Source organism: Acomys minous (assembly GCF_964271855.1).
Source record: "Acomys minous genome assembly, chromosome: 10".
Classification (NCBI taxonomy): domain Eukaryota; kingdom Metazoa; phylum Chordata; class Mammalia; order Rodentia; family Muridae; genus Acomys; species Acomys minous.
Window position 1 is genome coordinate 44,395,553 of NC_140491.1, and position 18,810 is coordinate 44,414,362.

Below are 18,810 nucleotides of genomic sequence, written 5' to 3' on the forward strand. Positions count from 1 at the left end.
CCCCGAATGGGAGCTATAGACTGCAAGACTGGGAGAGCCCTAGGAGAAAGGGGTCTGCACAGGGCAGAGCACAGATGGGTGTGGCCTCCAGTCATCCAACAGCCCATGAGGAAGGGTGCCAAGTCCACAGAGTCTGAATCCAAACCCACCTGCAAACTGCAGCTTTGCCCTGTAGCATAAACTCGGTACCTGGGACTGAACTCTGGGCAGTGAAGCACCAGAGCTCCTGGCCTGGGGAAATCTCAGGAAAATGGGTGAATCTGACCTCAGACCTCCCCCCTCCTGCCCTGCGCCAGTACACAGAAAGCCCCAGGTACTACATGGGGGCCCAAATGGCTGTGGACACGTTATCTAGCCACAGCTGTGTGGTCTGAACCAGATCCGGCAGAAACGTAACTAACTGCAGCAGCGGAATGTTCCTGCATATTTGGGTGGAACTGACCTGGCCTAGCCAGTCTTTACAGCCCAACAGGTCTCCCACACTCTCTGGAGTGGCTGGTCTGGTCTGAGGGGATAAGGCAGAAAAATAACCAACATTCTCAACCCAGCAGGAGTTCCTAAGTGGTCAGCCGGGACTGAGCAGCCACAGCCACAGCCACCTAAATACCTGCCCCAGCAGACTGTTCCTCCACATTTGGGCAGAACAGGCCAGCAGGGACTCTCTTGCTTTCTGGAGAAGCTGAACCAGCCTGAGGGGATAGGGAAGAAACCTAGCCAACTAATAACAACCAGAAGGCAGAATCTGCTCTCTCCCTAGTGGGCAGAACTTAGACCCCACTGCCTGGATGAAGCAGGAAGAAGCCTAAACAACTGCTACAAGCCAGCAGGGGTTCAGGCACTCTAGAGTGATCTGAGAATAGGACCCAATATCCCCAGGGCAGGATATTCAAAGCCCAGCCAAAGACAGGATAACCAGTTGTAGCTACACTACCTAAAACTTATGCTGGGGCTGCAGAGCACAGTACCTACTTCTGCTGACTGAATGGGGAGCCCAGTGTGTGGAGTAAAGTCCCCTGGAGCTGAAACCAGGTCACCTGCCTGTTCCAGCGAAGAGTTCCCTGATCCCGACAGGCAAGGGTCCTAGACATATAGACATTCACCAACAAACTGCTCTCAACGACCAATGAAGGACACCAAAAGCTACCTCCCAACATCAGAGATAGCAAGATGACTAATGGCCAGTATTTAAAAAACAAACAACAAAAACCAAAACAATATGGCAGCTCCAGAACTCAGCTACCCCAAAGATCCGACCCTGAGAACACAAACACAAATGAAGCTCAAGAGAATGACCTTAGATCCTTAGTAATAAGATGATAATGGAGGAAATGAATAAAATTTGCAAACAACTGCAGAAAGATGCAGCCAAACAGATTGTATATACTAAAGAGGCCTATAGAGAGGCATTAGAAGAAATTCAGGAAAATACAAACAATCAGATGAGGGAAAAATCATTTCAAGATCTGAAGATGAAAATGGAAACAATAATAAAATCAGACAGAAGAAAGAGAGTTGCTACAGTAAAATGTATCAGTTTGGCCTAAGATGGTTAACAACTGACACAGAATCTGAAATGTACTTTAAAGCTGCCAGCACTATGCAGGGCAGAATCTAAATGATACAAATCTACTCGTAAACTACTCTAAACATCATAATGTACATATACCCCAAGCACTTGCCACTATGATAATCCTTGGGCTATTTTTCTCCCCTGTCCTCCTCCACTGTCAACCATCCTCCTTTTCCCTCTCTCAACTGTCCTCTCCACTCTGCTCCCTCTCCAGTAAGTCCTGCCTTCCACTTCCTGTCCTTCTGCCCAGCTGATTGTCTAAAAATAAAGATTGACAGTTGTTACATCTACTCAAGATATTCCTCCACAATGACTGTGAATGAGAGAACTTAGAGAAGAAAGCAAACAATACAGAGGTAAACTTCTCTAATAGAATTCAAGAGATGGAGGAACGAATCTTGGGACTAGAAGATATAATTATAGAACTTGAAGCAACCATCAAAGAAAATGCTAAATCTGAAATATTCCTGACATAAAACATCCAAGAAATCAAGGACACCATGAAAAGATGGGGCTGGAGAGATGGCTCAGTGGTTAAGAGCACCACCTGCTCTTCCAAAGGTCCTGAGTTCAATTCCCAGCAACCACATGGTGGCTCATAACTATCTGTAATGTGATATGGCACCCTCTTCTGGCTTGCAGGAGTACATGCAAGCAAAGCACTGTATACATAATAATAAATAAATAACTCTTAAAAAAAAAAAAGAAAAGAAAAGATAAAACCTGAGGATAATAGGCATTGAGGAAAGAGAAGATGCCTGAGTCTGAGGCCCAGAAAATATTTTCAACAAAATCATAGAAGAAAATTTCCCCAATTTAAAGAAGGAGAGGCATAACATACAAAAGGCCTACAGAACACCAAATAGAATAGACCAGAAAAGAAAATCTTCCCGCCACATAATAATCAAAACACAAAATGTGCAGAACAAAGAAAAAATACTAAAAGCAGCAAAAGAAAAAGGCCAGGTAACATATACTGGAAAACCTATCAGAATTACAATCAACTTTTCATCAGAGACTATAAAAGCCAGAAGGGCCTGGACAGAGGTCTTGTATACCCTAAGGGACCAAAGATGCCAGTCCAGACTACTATACCCAGCGAAACTTTCAATAACCATAGATGGAGAAAACAAGATATTCCATGACAAAAACAAATTCAAACACTACCTATCCACAAATCTAGACCTACAGAAATTACCAGAAGGAAAACTCCAACCCAATGTGACAAACTACAACCAAAATAACACAGAAAAATAGATAACTTTACTGTTGCAAAACATAACCATATAAACACTCTACTGCAACCAACATCAAAATCAAGAGACTTAACAGTCACTGGTCATTAATAACTCTCAGTATCAATGGCCTCAATTCTCCAATAAACACACTAAGATTAACTGAATGAATGCATAAACAAGACTCAACATTCTTCTGCATTCAAGAAACACATATCAGCCACAAGGATAGACATTACCTCAGGGCAAAAGGCTGGAAAAAGATATTCCAAGCAAATGGACACAAGAAGCAAACTGCTCTAATCATTTTAATATCTAATAAAACAGATTTTCAACCCAAATTAATCAAAAGAGATGAGGAAGGACACTTCATATTCATCAAAGGTAAGGTCAACCAAGAACGTCTACACTCCCAATACAAGGGCAGCCATTTGTAAAAGAACTATTTTTTAAAAAGCTTAAACCACACATTGATCCCTACACATTAATAGTGGGAGACTTCAACAACACACTTTCACTAAAGGATAGGTCACTGAAACAGAAACTAAACTGAGAAATATTGACAGTAACCAATGTCATGAATCAAATGGATCTAAGAGATATTTACAGAACTTTTCACCCAAACAGAAAGGATTATACTTTCTTCTCAGCATCTCATGGATCCTTCTCCAAAATTAATCATATAGTGGGTCACAAAGCAAGCCTTAACAGATACAGGAATATTGAAATATTAGCCCAAGGGGCATGTCACATGAAAGCCTTCAATACCAGGAAACTGGGACAGTGAGGAGGACATCCTATTGGGACTCTAGATGAGACAAGCATGGGAGAATGGCAAAGTAGAAGGATCCAGAAGGTCCTAGAAACCTACAAGTAGAACATTATGATAGGCAGATTTGGGCCCAGGGGTCCCGCTCAAACTAAGGCACCAGCCAAGGACAATACATGCTGTAAACTTTAAACCCCTACCCTGATCTAGCCAATGGTCAGAACATTCTCCACAGTAGAGTGGAGAGTTGGATATGACTTTCTCATGTACTCTGGTGCCTCATATTTGACCATTTTCCCTGGAGGGGGAGACCTGGTGGCACTCAGAGGAAGGACAGCAGGTTACCAAAAACAGACCTGATACCCTATGAGCATATACAGGGGGAGGAAATCCCCCTCAGGAACTGTCATAGGGGAGGGGAATAAGGGGAAAATGGGAGGGAGGGAAGAATGGGAGGATACAAAGAATGGGATAACCATTGAGATGTAACAAGAATAAACTAATTAAATAATATATATCTTGGAAAAAAAAGAATATTGAAATAATACTTTGTGTCCTATCAGATCACCATAGTCTAAAGCTGGACTTCAACAACAACAGAAATAACAAAAAGCGAACACACACATGGAAACTACACAACTCTCTACTTAATGACCTGGGTCAGGGAAGAAATGAAGGGCTTCCTGAAAGTCAAAGAAAAAGAAGGAACAACATATCCAAATTTGTGGGAACATTGAAAGCAGTGCTAAAAGGAAAATTCATAGCACTAAATGCCTTCATAAAGAAATTGGAAACATCTCATATAAGCAATGTGACAACACATCTGGAAGCCCTAGGGAAAAAAGAAGCAGATACACCCAAGAGGAGTAGACATCTGGAAATAATCAAACTCAGGGCTGAGATCAATAAATTAGAAACAAAGAGAACAATTCAAAGTACCAACAAAACCAGGAGCTGGTTCTTTGAGAAAACCAACAAGACAGACAAACCATTAGCCAAACTAACAAAAAGGCAGAGAGACACTATTCAAATTAACAAAATCAGAAATGAAAAGGGAGACATAACAGCAGACACTGAAGAAATACAAAGAATCATAAGATCCTACTTCAAAGGCACATATGCCACAAAATTTGAAAATCTAAAAGAGATGGACAATTTTCTTGATCTATTCCACTTGCCAAAATTGAATCAAGATCAGATAAAAAAAAAAGGTAAATAATCCTATTTCTCATACAGAAAAAGTCTCCCAACCAAAAACAGCCCACGGCCAGATGGTTTCAGCACAGAATTCTACCAGACCTTCAAAGAAGAGCTAATACTGATACTCTTCAAGGTACTCCAAAAGACAGAAATGGATGGAATATTACCAAACTCAATCTATGAGGCCACATTCACTTTGATAACTACACCTCACAAAGACCCAAAAAAGAAAGAGATTTTCAGACCAATTTCTCTTGTGAACATTGATGCAAAAATACTCAATAAAATATTAGCAAACTGAATATCAGAACACATCAGAGATATCATTCACTATGACCAGGTAGGCTTCATTCCAGGCATGCAGGGATGGTTCAATATTCAGAAACCCATCAATGTAATGCACCATATAAACAAACTTAAAGAAAAAAACCATATGATCATCTCCTTAGACGCAGAGAAAGCATTTAACAAAACCCAACATCCATTCATGTTTAAAGTTTTGGAGACATCAGGGATACAAGGCACATACCTAAACATAATAAAGGCTATATACAGCAAGCCAATAGCCAATAACAAATTAAATGGAGAGATACTCAAGGAAATTCATTTAAAATCAGGCACCAGGCAAGGCTACCCACTTTCTCTATTCTGTTCAATATGGTTCTTGAAGTTCTAGCTAGAGCAATAATACAACAAAAGGAGATCAAGGGGCTCCAAATGGGAAAGAAGGAAGTCAAATTATCCCTATTTATAGATGATATGATGAGGTACATAAGTGACCCCCAAAATTCCACCAGAGAACTCCTAAAGCTGATAAACACCTTCAGCAAAATGGCTGGATACAAAATTAACTCAAAAAAGACAGTAGTCTTTGTATATACAAATGACAACTGTGCAGAGAAAGAAACTAGGAAAACTACACCATTCGTGATAGCCACAAACATTATAAAATATCTAGGAGTAACTCTAAGCAAGCAAGTGAAAGACTTGTTTGAAAAAAAACTTCAAATCTCTGAAGAAGGAGATTGAAGATGACATTAGAAGATGGAAAGATCTCCCTTGTTCGTGGCTCAGGAAAATTAACATAGTAAAAATGGCCATCTTAACGAAAGCAATTTACAGATTCAATGCAATCCCTATCAAAATACCCACAAAATTTTTAAAGACATTGAAAGATCAATTCTCAACTTCATATGGAAAAATAAAAACCCCAGAATAGCTAAAACAATCCTGTATAATAAAAGATCCTCCAGAGGAATCCTCGTACCTGATCTCAAACTGTACTATAGAGCAACAGTAATAAAACAGCATGGTACTGGCATAGAAATAGGATGGTTGATCAATGGAATCAAATCAAAGACCCAGAAGTAAATCCACACACATATGTGCACTTGATTTTTGACAAAGAAGCCAAATCTATTCAACAGAAAAAGGAGAGCATCTTCAACAAATGGTGCTGGTCTAACTGGATGTCTACATATAGAAAAATGCAAGTAGATACATATTTATCACCATGCACAAAACTCAAGTTCACATGGATTAAAGACCTCAACATAAACCAGAGACACTAAATCTGTTAGAAGAAAAAGTGGGGAAGAGCCTGGAGCTCATTGGCACAGGGGACAACTTCCTGAACAGAACACCAACAGCCCAGGCCTTAAGGTCAACAATTAATAATTGGGACCTCATGAGGCTGAGAATTTTCTGTAAGACAGAAGACACTGTCAACAGAACAAAGCAACAGCCTATAGATTGGGAAAAGATCTTCACCAAACCTACATCTGACAAAGGTCTAATATCCAAAATATATAAAGAACTCAAGAAATTAAACACCACCAAACCCAATAACCCTATTAAGAAATGGGGCTCAGAACTAAACAGAGAATTCTCAACAGAGGAATATCGAATGGCTGAGAAACACTTAAAGAAATGCTCAAAGTCCTTAGTCATCAGAGAAATGCAATTCAAAACAACTCTGAGATTCCATTTTATACCCATCAGAATGGCTAAGATCAAAAACTCAAGTGACAGAACATGCTGGCAAGGACGTGGAAAAAGGGGAACACTTCTTCATTGCTGGTGGGAGTGCAAACTCATACAACCACTTTGAAAATCAATCTGGTGGGTTCTTTTTTTTTTTTTTTCAGAAAACTGGGAATATGGCTACCTCAAGACCCAGCTATTCCACTCCTTGGAATATACCCAAAAGATGCTCCACCACACAACAAGGACATGTGCTCAAGTATGTTCATAGCAGCCTTATTCATAATTGCCAGAACTGGAAATAACCTCAGAACTGGAAGTGTCCCTCAGTCAAAGAATGGATAAAGAAATTGTAGTACATTTACACTATGGAATACTACTCAGCTATTAAAAACAAGGAATTCCTGAAATTTGTGGACAAATGGATTGAACTAGAAATTATCATCCTGAGTGAGTTAACCCAGAAGCAGAAAGACTCACAATGGTATATACTCATTTATAATTGGACACTAACCCAAAAAGGGATGTCCCATGAAAGTCTTCACTTACCCAGTGGTTAGGATAGATACGGGGACTTCCTATTGGGACTCTAAGTGAGACAAGTACAGGAGGATGGGGAAATAGAAGGATCCAGACGATCCTACAAACCTACAAGAAGAATATCATGATGGGTGGATCTGGACCCAAGGTTGTCTGCTCAAACTATTGTACTGACCAAGGGCAATATATGCAGAAAATATTGAACCCTATTCAGATCTTGCCAATGGACAGGATATTCTCCAAATTCTGTGGAGAGTGGGGACTGACTCTGACATGAACTCTGGTGCCCCATATTTGATCACTTCCCCTTGGTGGAGAGGCCTTGTGGCACTCAGATTAAGAATAAGCAGGCTACCAGGATGAGACTTGATTGGCTGTGACCATATGGTGGGGAAAGAGGTCTCCTCTCACACACCTAGGGGAGAGGAATAGGGTGGAAAAGGGAGGGAAGGAGGAACAGGAAGATACAAGTGAGGGGATAACAATTGAGATGTAATCTGAATAAATTAATTAAATAAAAAATTTTAAATGTATTGGGTATAACCAAAGTTCAGATCCAAATACGTTTGTTATTAAACTGAAAAGTAAAAGCTAATCATGCATTTAATAAATTAATAAAATAATAAGGCAATCAGGTGATAGTCTTGCTTCTCCCAGCCCATAGGTTTTTACTAAAACTTGCCTAATTTGAAAGATTGCAAAGTGGGGTGTGGAGGTAGTTAGTAAGGAGTGGAAGGAGGAAGTGGAAGGAGAGGAAATGATATAATTATATTATAATTTCAACAAATAAATAATTTTAAACTATATAAGTAAAAACCATAAAAATGATATCTAAGAAGGAAAAGATAAGTCAAGATAAATGTAAAGCATAAATGACTTACAGAAACATCAAAATGAGAGATTCCACTGCCTAAATAACCCAACATGTAAATCTCTGGGAATCTCAATTCTCAGCTATTTAATATTTGCTCAACTACTAGAATTCATCTCAATCATTGAAAACACCATAAATATTGAATTCTAGTTTGCTTTCTGTAGCTGTAATCAACACCATGACCAAAAGCTACTTGGGGAGGAAAAGGATTATTTGGCTTATAGCTTACAGTTCACCTTCAAGAGAAGCCTGGGCAGGAACTAGAGACCATGGGAAGAACACGTGATGGCTTGCTGTCTCTGGCTTGCACAGTTACCTTTCTTAGATAGTCCAAGCCTACCTGGGCAGGAATGGCCCCATCCACCATGGGCTGGGCCCTCTTATATCAATCAGCAACTAAGAAAATGCCAGTACGATGTACAATGCTTATTTTTGTCTTTAATAAGATATATGCTAAAAATAAAATGAAAAGTTACCAAGAAGCCCTAGGAAATCCCCATCTATAAGCAATATGCTCACTGTCATATTGATAGAAAGGATCTGACACCAGTGACCAATCTACTGAGGCTCCCTATCAGAAAGAGCATGCGCTTCAAATGTTATGAGTTAAAAGCAAAACAAAACAAAACAAAACAAAAAGGGACCAGGAAATGTTCAATTAGAAAAACCCTTGCTTCATAAACATAATGGCCTGAGCTTTGATCCCTTTAATTCACATAAACTACTGGCTATGGGGATGTGCACCTGAAACCATAGGAGTTGTGGCACCAAGACGTGAAACTCCCTGGTGCATCCTGGTCAGCCAGACTAGCCAAATCAATGAGCTCTAGGTGCAGAGAGACCCTGGCTCAAATTAAAGTGCGGATATTTTGGCTGCAGGACCTAGAGAAATCGATTGCAAACTAACAGGAAGCATTCTGCCTGCTGTTGTTTCAGTGTCGGAAGTTGCTGGAGAAACGGGTACATCAGTGGGCTTACCCATGGCTGGACTGGGTGTGTTGTAAGCCCAACCTGCCAGGCAAAATGTGCCCCACTGCTATAGTACTATATAATTATTATGGGATTAGCCAAATGCTTTCTCATCAGATTTGAGGCCGACTCTACATGGCTGGTATGGTAAATCTGGTCCAAACCCAGGGTCATGAAGGTGGTAGCCACCCGTGGGGAATCTGCTATTGTTATGTTGCTAAATGTTCGTGCTATCAAAGTGACTTCTAAATGTTTCTGGTTATACCCATGCTGTGGTACCCACAGCCTTGGTCAGAGAAGCTGGTTTTTGCAGTGCGGAGGGGTCAATAAAGACTCGTAGCTGGTCAAAGTGCTAAGACTAAGTGTCAGTGAGTGCTCATTCCTAAGTGGAACTATATCAATACATCAACACCTCCCACTCTCCACCCCCAGGCACAGGGAATATGGTGGGAGGGGGAATGGAAGGAATATAAGCGCTGGAGGATGTGAAGGAGAGCTGAGAAGTGGTGCTGTCTACAGGATACGACAGGGCTGTTTTACCCACAACCCCAGAGCAACAGTAGGTGGCTGCCTAAGGCCTGCACTAGATCAAGCTACCCAAAATTCCAGCAAGGATGCATGAGAGGCACATAAAGACCCACCCCTGGCATAGGAGGTATTGGCAGTTGATGATGTCTACAGGAGAAATAGTCCTTTTTCTTTGGGGTCACAGACACTGGTAAGTCACCCATGCTCCAGTGCATGGCCCCATACTTGTGATGGCTGGACAGTTTTTTTTTTTAACCTAACAATGATGAAAATTCTAGATGTCCCACAGCAACTGTGCTTGACACTAACGTTAAACCTTTCCTCAGGATGCCAATATGTAGTCTAAACCTCTTTTGTGAGGCAGAGTGGCAGGACGCCATGGTTGCCAGCAAGCGTGTGATCATGAGGGTAAACAGCCAGTATGTGGGGCGGTGCTAAACTGTGATGACTCCTGGGCTGGGCGAAGTAACAGGGCATTCCAACTCTATGCACACTCTTGCAGTCATAAGTCAAAGAACAAACATTGGAGGGTAAGATGTCCTAGGCAAAAATCAGCTTCCCATGGGACTTAGAGTGGTAAACACTGGTGTAGACTGGCCTGGATATGTGTTATAATTCACATAACCATCACTGAGAACACTGTAAAAAGAGGTACACACAAATAATGATAGATTCTTTTCCAAGAACAAGACCCTGAAATCAATCTATTTAAAATAGAGACTTCAACGGACAGTTTAAATAATCTATAGGAATGCAAAAATAAAATAATAAAATAAAAATCTGAAATCTAAACACAAGAAGTAACTTAAATGTCACTTAATCTGATCAATGGTGTTAAAAGACAAAGAACCATACCCATGGAAGGATGTGGCCCACATGTTACCAGGGAATGTTAGTCAAAAATGAAAAAATGAGTAAATTACTGTACATAAAAATTTAGGGAATTATGCTAAGTACAAATAAGTGAGTCTCTAGCACTTACCTATTACATTATGTCACCTCTTTAACAATCTAGAAGTAACAGTGCAATAGACATCAGGGGTCTTCAGGCTAGGGACTCGTAAAAAAAATGGGTGGGGATGATATGGCTAGGTATAAAAGGATAATAGCAGAGATCTTGCAGTAATGGGATCATTACAGCTCTGACCTGAGGTAGCTACATGAACTTACACAGCGATAACTTGCCAAAACTAAATACTCTTAAGTAGACACACCCACAGGAAGAAGGTTAATTGGTATAACTAGGTAAGATACGGAAACACAGCAATCTCAGGACCTGGAAATTTAAGTCAAGGGACAAATCTCCTTTTACTCCTGACAGTGCAGGTAGCAAACGGTGAGCTCAAAGACAAAGGCTGAGTATTAAAAGTATTCAGAGGTCCAATTGAAGTTGCCTACTGAACAAAGATGGACAGAACAGAAGGAGAATGTTAGGGGGTATGGAAGGACAGAGAAAGAACAGAGCTGAACTAATTTTAGAAGAAAGAAGTATGAAAGAAAGGAAATAAAGAGAGAATATGGAGGAAGAATGAACAGAGATGAATTAATTTGAGAAGAAGAAAAGGAAGAACAAAAGACAAAGAAAGGAAAGAAAGAAACAAAGAAAGTGAAAGAAAAAGGGAAGGGATATTTTTCAATGGAATAAAATTCAGCAGATAAGTTTACTGCTTCAGTTGAGTTGACAGTGGAGTCAGTCTAACTGCAGCTTATTTTCCCTTGTAATTATTCATTTAATATAGACGGGAAGTTACAAGGTGACAAGATCATAGAATAAAATAACAGCTCTGTGCTTATGTTTTTTTTCTTGCTGTACCTAATATATTCCTATTTATGTCTTTACCATTCCATGGAGAGTGAGGAATTTTAATAATAGAAAACTGGAGACATTAAAGCAAATTAAAGTATCTTTCTGCCTTCACTGGCAAAAAGAAGCAACCCCTCCCCAGTTTCTACTCAGCCTACTTCATGTCAGAATGAAGGTGGACAGATGGATTTATGGTTAGATGGGTGGACGGGCAGATAAATAGGTGGACACATGGATGGATGGATGGATGGATGGATGGATGGATGGATGGATGGATGGATGGATGGATCTGGAATGGTAGGGTGGTATGGAAGATGTGGAAGGCTCAGCTTACAGAAAGCATTGGAGCAACCAGGCTTGTCAGGCACACAGACCCATTTTCTTTAATGGAAGGAAAGGGATGAGGCCTGGTGACCTGGAAGGCTGGAGTCTGACAACCTGGTGATCTGTTTACTATTCTACAGAGTCAGTCTTCCTGAATCCCCCAATATCCTGAGTTTAGTCTCTCAGTGAATAGAATTCATGTTTATGCAAGAGGACCCATGTACTTTTCATCTTCCACTAATGGAATCTATCCTTATGTTTATTACAAATCCTTCTTCCTTAGATCCTAGCCTGAGCTCTGTTTATCAGTCAATAGAACACATTCTTACTGTAAAGGTCATGGATGCTTTGGTACCTTGCTAGGGATTTTCTATGTAGCTATGCCTAAAGCTTTGTTGTGATAATTGTCCCATGAAAACTGTGTTTCTGAAGTTTTACTTTGCTTAAATGTGTAAGAAGAATAAACCAGGAGATGAAACTCTGGAAGTTTTGACCCAGTGACTACAAGGTTGGTGCTGAACCAAGTTTCATTCTTCAGTTCATATAGATCATCTCCACACAGGCTATGTGGAGTCTCTGACAGGAAGAAAGTCTACAGTCCCACAAACAGAACCGGCATGGACTTTGACGCTTCCAGACAGAAGGCATGGCTTGGCATGCTTTCCTTCAATGGGGACTGAATGACCAGATAACTCTAAGAAGGCTGTTGATTCCAAGATCATGAGTTCAAGTCCTGGCCAGTAAAATCCTCGAGCAAATGGTTCTATCTGACAGAGGTGACATATTTGTATAGTGGACAGAGTAGTAAACCCATCTCTCATGGTGGGTGACATGGCTGCCAGTTGGTTGGTTTCATAGTTCCATTCTGTGGCTACGAATATTAACTGGTACAGTTGGGTCTAAAGGAATAATAGCCCGCACACATTTAGGATCTACAAAGGAGCACTATCTATTCATCTCTACTGACTTGTGTATTATCTAGTCTCACAGAAAAAAACACATCCTTAGGCCTTTGGATACTGCTTCCTTAGAGACGTGGTGTTTTACAGGGGTTTGAGTCCAAACAGCCTTTCCATAACATGTAATTATTTTACCCTGGGCAACACTGCTGAGTTTCAGTAAGTGACTCCTTGTTGGACGTTTTCACCCACCTGAAACCTTGCCCCAGGCTGAGCCGCTGAAAACTTGCTCTTAAATCTCTGCTGAGATGCACACAGTCAGAATGCAGAGTTCTATGAATTCCATTTCTTCCACAGGGCTCCCTGGGAACCACCTCAACCTGCCTAGGAGTTTTTTGAGCTTCCTTCAAACGCTGCCCTGAACATATTAACAGTCCATGCAGCTTCTTCTGGCCCTAGCCCAACCCTGGGCAATGTCTACTCTCTGACATATTCCACCATTGGTAAGTATCAAAGCCAGCTGCTTCATAGCTACTCATCACTTCTAGGTCGGGCTATATAACTATGAAATGATAAGAACAGTCATAGGGGAGGGGAGTAAGGGGAAACGGGAGGGAGGGAGGAATGGGATAACAATTGAGATGTTATATGAATAAATCAATAAAATATATTTTTATAAAAAGAACAGCGATGACTTGTGTTCACCTTTAACCTGTGTAATTCATTCTCTCCCTCCGAGGGACGAGCTTCTAAAGATAGGGTGGAAGGTCACACCTAGTGTTACATTATATATATTAGATATACATATTATACATTATATATATATATTATGCATACCTATTTAAAATGCAGTCCATGTGGTTAAATAGCCAACAAGTACTCCAACTGTTGAGGTGCAGACTGTATATACAGGATCCTTCCTGTTTGGTGCCTAGCATCAAAGATTGGACAATAAAAAGAACCCCAGCAGGGCAGGACCCAAACTTCACTTTGAACCATGGATTTTTATTTAATAGCCAATGCACTTGAAAGTGCTGATTCCCTAAACATTTATTATTTTGAATTAATAAAATGAGCTTAATTGTGCTTGGGGTTTTTGTGAGAAATAGGCAAGAAAGTGTTTGGGAGTGTCCATTCTCACGCTCAAATCTTTTAAAATAAGTATTCAATGAACAGTAATTTTACATCTGAGACAATAAAATTATTCATGTCAGACTTTCAGAAGTATGAGAACAGTAACACGGTCCATTTGCCATCCTCTTTCACTCAGATACACTCAGCAAATCAGAAGAAAGACGAGGCTTCTCCACATCATAGTCTGATATTTCAACTCCGAAGCTTGAAGCTAGTCTGTGCACAGGAAGCCTTTGTCCTCCTCTGACCTGCCTCTCTGACTGTGTCTCCACACTGTGGCCACTTACATTGAGAGTAGAAACTGACCTCTATTCACGTGGGAATTCATGAAGAGAACATTGAAACTTAGCAGGAAAACGTTGGATAAAACACCAAGTGTGCAATCAAACACACCTGGGGTTGAGGGCTGCCTCTACTGCCTAATGAGACACCCTGGCAAAGTCACTCAACTCTAAAACTCAGCTTGTTCAACTCAGAAATGAAGACCGCAACTGCTAATCCCTATAGCAGATCTGAGGCACAGTCAAGGTTCCCAGCCAGTGTGGGCTCCTGAGGTAAGGGTTATACCTTTCTCCATCTCTTCTTCCACCTTGATTCCAGTTTATACTTGATTAGAACAAGGAGGGCCCTAGGGAGAATACTTAAGTCTCATTCAAAAGGACAAATAGCACAGACACCCGAAGCAGTTGAAGAGAAGGAACAGGAAGGGAGCCTACCACAGAGGTCCTCTGAAAGACTCCACCCAGCAGGGGATGCAAGCAGATTCTGAGACTCACAGCCAAACTTCCGGGTAGAGTAGAGCACAGGAAGTCTTATGGAAGAGTTGGGGAATAGAAGGACCTAGAGGGGTCAGAAGCTCCACAAGGAGCCAAGGAATTTGGGTGGAGGAGGAGGGTGCTGCGGAGACTGATGCACCAACCAAGGACCATACATGGTGAGGACCTAGACCCTCTGCTCAGATGTAGTCAGTAGGTAGCACAGCCTCCTTGTGGGTCCCAATAATATGGGGAGTAGGAACTACTTCTGACATGGGCTCTGATACCCAGACTTGATCACTTCCCCCTGGTGGGGAGGCCTTGCCAGGCCACAGAGGAAGAGGATGCAGGCAGTCCAGATGAGACTTGATGGGCTGAGGTCAGACGATAGGGAAGGAGTTCTTCCCCTCTCTGAGGACTAGGGGAGGAAAAGAGGGGACATGTGGGAGGAGACATGAGGGGGAGAGGGGGTATGAGGGAGGGACACAGTGTGACAAGGGAAGGGGCTACAATTGGGATGTAAAGTGGACAATTTTTTAATGTTTAAAAAAGAAAAAGAAAAGAAATGGCAACTCCCTAGGGAAAAAAATTCAGATAGCAACTGACACAATAATAAATGGGTTGATACCTCAAAAAACTTATACTTGGGAACTGATGAGCATTATAGAAACTCTATACCTCAAGAGTCTCGTTTCTCTAAAGAAACAACGTATGACTGACTGCTCCAGTCAGAAAGTTAGCATCTTGCTACTCTCGCATCTCCCCTTTTCCCAGTGATGAGGATGGACGCTGTACTCTTTCTCCTTTGGCAACTGCACACTTGTGATACTCCAGAGTGTAGATGTGCAGACACCTCTGCCTTTCACTGCCATCCAGCTGTGCTCCCTCCAGTGCAATCTGGAACTCCTCAGGCAAGAGAGGCGCCTTCCACAAGGATGTGCTCTTTTCCAGCCCTAAGGGTGGGCACTTCTCCCGTTCTCTGCCATTACTGAAGTCCCCAGGGTTCTCTTTCTATTACTTACTGGCCAATCCTCTCTCACTCCCATGCTCTTTATAGTAATAATTATCCATACCACACCTGACCTGCTTTTTATCTTCATAGTCTCTTCCTATTACCTACTATTTGGATAATGACAAAATTGACATGGTATTCAGAAAAAGGTAATAAGTGATAAAAAAGGGCCACAAAATCCACTATGTCACGACCACATCAGCACACCAAGAAGACCACTTCAGTCATTTTAGGAGGTGACAGAGGTGCGAAGCCACAGAAATCAGATGAGGGAAGGTTGGGCAGGAATACTAATCCTTTTGTCTAATATCTACTTTTATAAGGTAGATTCTACACTATCGTCATGAAGTGACCACAGTTTTCAGGTAGGTCCAGTTTTCTGGAACCCACACAGTTTTCACTCTTTGGCTCCTGCTCCCAGCACAGATCCTAATATAGAAATTTTCTGGACTGCAGGGAGAACTGGAAAAGGGCCACCACTCATCAGTCCCCTTGTTCCTCCCTACAGATGCCCTTCGTCTGCAGAAATCTGCTCAGTCACCGGCCAGTAGGCCCAAAGAAATAGACAGGCCTAATATCTACTTTCATGACCTCTGAGGAAATGATTGCCAGAATGAAAAAGGCATTCTTGGTTCTCTGGCCCAGGAGGCCTCTTGTGACCGAACAGAAGAGAACACTTGGCTCGAGTCTACAGAAACATTTTAATTAAGAAAGCAGTATGAACAGCACTGCCGTCGCCTCCTCCAGCTGGCCTTGAAACAAAACCTTCATATTTCAGTGCATTCCACTAAGTCAGCGTAGGTTCTCGCTGCCCCCTTGCCTCCTGCTGGCTCTGCAGAAGACACGGGGGAGGGGGACTGTGCCCTGCCCTGGCCTGGTCAAAGGATTTGAATGACACAAGTGACGGGCATCCAGATCTCATTTTTCAGATGGAGGAAATGAATTCTTTTAAGAGAAGCAGTGAGCCTGAGGCCACACAAAATTTGGCAAAGGAGTGCTTAAACCCTGCCTTCCCAACTGGCACATGTTTCCCAACCGGTAGACTGCGATCCTTGGTGTCAACCTCCGTTTCACAAACTGAACCATAGAAAATTACCAAACTGCGATAATATTTTTTTCCTGTAAAAATGGTAGTTTCCTATGTTCCTACCCTTATAAGGAATAGCAAAGAAGCTGAGACAAAGCACCGCCCATAGCTGTCCATCACTGGTCAAGGGTCATTCTGAAAACTGTCCACTTCATGTTGCACACACAGTTTAAAGTACATCGATATGAACCTATATGATACAAGTCAATCAAGAGACACAGTTAGCACAAGATGCATGGGGCTGCTGCAGCCAGAACATAGTCTACTGTATTAGAGCAAAGTGTTTTCACATGCAGAAGCCACTCCAAAATAATAATAATAAACACAGAGTACACCAAACACACAGGACAGTAGTGTAATTATATATCATTATCAAATATAGAGCACTGTACACAATTCTATGGGCTCTATTGTATACAGTGCACCAGCATTATCACAAATACATGAGAAATGCATTGTGCAATGACTTGATGATGGCTACGTCACCAAAGGGCAGCAGGAAAATCTCAGCTCCGTTATAACGTTACAAGGCCACCACCAATTGCATGGTCCATCACTGGCTGAAACACTGCAGTGGGGAGAATGGCTCCCATTTACAGCTCCAATCATGCAACAGCTCAGATGGCATTGCAGCAAGTATCTCTCTGCTGCGTGGGATATGTGGCCGTGTGTTTAAAGACCAGAACCAATTTTCATAAAACTAAATGGCCATAGTTGATGGCAAGAATAATTTATCCGAGGGACAATGGCCTTAAGTCAGTTTTATGAGTGTGAACATCAGACAGTGCATGGTCTCTGGTGACATTAAATAGGTAGCACAAGACAAGTCACAGTCTGCCGACATGTAAACAAGCAGAGCAGACATCCACTTTTATCACTATCTCTAAACCCCAACCAGAGGCCAAGCAAGAACCAGTGAGATCTTGTCTGCTCCTTTTGACACCCTGATTCTCAGAATATTGATGTAATATGTGTCCCCTCTCCAGCCCTGTGTCCAGGGGCCTTCTATAACAATGGCTGCTACATTTTGTAGAGGTGTCTTTCATTCACATTGTATTAAGGTGTTTCTATGTATATTCAATTGTTAGTTGCGGAACCCACAATAAGGTAAATGCTAACATATTCTGGAATTATCATTACTATTGAAGAATCTCCTGTCTCAATGTTGTGGAAAAATCATTCTCCATCATCTCTGATTGGTCAATAAAGAGCCAAACAGCCTATAGCAGGCAGAAGAATTAAGACAGGACTTGCAATCTTGGTGGGGTAGACCCCAGATGGGGAGAGAAGGGGGTGGGGGAGGAGAAAGGTCGCCATGGGGGAGTGGCCATAAGAACAAAGATAGGGCAGAGGCAGCTAGGGAGAGACTAGAGTACTGGTGACAGGGTATGTGGCTGTCAAGTAGGCCAGGTTAGCATATATGGGTTAGAATAGGTGAGAATCTGCCCAGCTATAGTGCCTTAAAGCTTATTATGAATGTCACAGATCTCCATCTCATTATATGAGAGCTAGAGCAGGTATAGAACAAAACATTAACTCAACAGCATTTCACACTGTACTATTTCTAGTTTCCTCAGTAGTTTGCCTTCTCTTCCACACTTCTTAAGAGGATGGCATCACACTGGAAACCACAACACAGCATATACTACGACATAAATATAAATGAGTGACATCAACATACGCCATTATAAAAGCCCATAGTCTTTTTTAAAATATTAAAGCTGAGATAGAGACATTTGCAATGAAATTCCTGAACTATGAGAGACCTTAGTAAGTTTCATACATATAGGGCATCTCCTGGCGTGCTTTGGCTAGAGTACTGTTGGGAGCATCTCTTGCAAGTGTAATGCCAGAATGAGGGCCCTGAGCAGAGCATCGGGCAGATGGAGCAGCAATAGAGGCCAAAGTCAAGTATCTAGGTAGCTCGCATTCCATCGCAGGAGGTTAGACTTTTGGCAAACATCCCTCCTACAGGACACTTTAAAGTTAAAAAATAATAGGTTTATAAATACTACAGAGAAAGTGCTGAGGGCTACACAACCACTGAGCTAAGTGGCAGGTGTTAGGTACCCAGGAGACTTGCTGTGATATCCCACAGAAGCCACAAGGGAAGGAAACTTAGTTCTC

At 41.6% G+C, this 18,810-nt stretch overlaps 1 protein-coding gene across 1 annotated transcript in view; it reads right to left on the reverse strand.

Annotated features, from left to right (window-relative positions):
• Positions 1-18,810, reverse strand: part of ABCA13 (ATP binding cassette subfamily A member 13) — a 418,312-nt gene that overhangs the window by 258,292 nt on the left and 141,210 nt on the right. The window lies entirely within an intron of this gene.